The sequence below is a fragment of the Anastrepha obliqua genome, chromosome 3 (assembly GCF_027943255.1).
Source record: "Anastrepha obliqua isolate idAnaObli1 chromosome 3, idAnaObli1_1.0, whole genome shotgun sequence".
In the NCBI taxonomy this organism is placed as follows: domain Eukaryota; kingdom Metazoa; phylum Arthropoda; class Insecta; order Diptera; family Tephritidae; genus Anastrepha; species Anastrepha obliqua.
In genome coordinates, this window is record NC_072894.1 from 110,530,083 (window position 1) to 110,531,453 (window position 1,371).

Sequence of the window (1,371 nt, forward strand, 5' to 3'; positions counted from 1 at the left end):
GCTCTAAAGTTCATATTTTATTTTCTTCATTTTATTTTATTCATCCTCAATGTTTTCAATTTCAACAAATGATACGAGTGGCTTATGATAGCTAAAATATGATACAAATGCTTTGGTTTCGATGTTGTCAAAAAACGGACCGAAGAAACAGACTTACAAATTTCTTCCATTTTCGTCTACTTGTATTCATATACAAATTTTTGGCTCTTCCCACGAAAGCTAAATGTATTAGTATATTTCTTCTTGTATTTATTCAAGGCCGAAATCCCGGCGGTACTGCAATACCGGGCCAACCCGTGGCAGAGGTGGAGCAAGCCCCTAAAACACTCCGCCCATTCCCAAAAATCAGTTTAACATTTGTTGTCCTCCGATGGAGGATCTATCAGATGTTAAGCTGATAAGAACAGATACCACACTACCTAGTCAATAGATTTTCTAATAAACCTTTTGAGAATTACACGCTCACAAAAATTATTTATATCAACATATAATATAACGCTTCGTAACTAAATAACTTTCAGGCCAGCGACGACAGCATGGCGCGGTAGCCGAGCGACTAGCAATGTGAGCTTCTGATCCAAAATCCTTGGTTCGAATCACAAGAAAAAATAAAAGTTATTTTTATTTAGTTCGTCGCTACGTTTATATCAACATATAATATAACGCTTCGTAGCCAAGAGGGTCGCTTTTTCGTTTCACTTTTCCTCAAATCACTCCCAACGATTCTAAAGAAGTTTTCACTTCAAAAATCCATCACTTGGTATTTCAAGTCCACTGTGGGTATCACAACCAGGACCAGCCCAGTAGTAGTCACTCACTAGATTTTTGTATCTACGGCTGCTTAACATGACTATTGTACGAACTCACTCCTTCAAAGGGTGGCACACAAGCTCTGATAGGACGAAGTGTCCGCCATTGGGCACACTACAGATACAAAATTATTGTTTCACTCACTCCTACAAAGCCACCTTATCCTTTCCCGACTCACGTATTTATATGTCTGTAGCTCTTTTCGTGGCTCTCTCTTCATCCATCTGCAAGAAACCAACAAGTGCCAAACACTTTGCACGCATGCAGATGACATCATTTGGTAATTTTTGACAAATGACTATTGCTGGCTGTATAACCAAAGAGTTCTTTCATTCTGCACATTTCTAATGTGGCGCACAGTCTCGCGGCGTCTAAAAAGCGTAAGACGAGAAGTGACATTTGCATTCAGCCAAATGGTTAGCACTTAGCCAGTAGGAGTGCGATAAAGTGTCCAGGCAAGTGTCAACGCCAAAGGCGTTGTTGTAGCTTATGTGCTCCCATATAAAGGGTGTTTTTTTTAGAGGTTAGGTTTTCAAGTTGGCACTACTTTTTTTGTAGATG

The 1,371-nt window shown here is 39.5% G+C and overlaps 1 non-coding gene across 1 annotated transcript; it reads right to left on the reverse strand.

The window, feature by feature from the left end:
* Window positions 1–249: 249 nt before the first annotated feature.
* On the reverse strand, window positions 250–443 carry LOC129243316 (U2 spliceosomal RNA). Its single transcript, XR_008582291.1, has one exon. It is a non-coding gene; the product is annotated as a U2 spliceosomal RNA (small nuclear RNA).
* Between the last annotated feature and the right edge of the window lie 928 nt (window positions 444–1,371).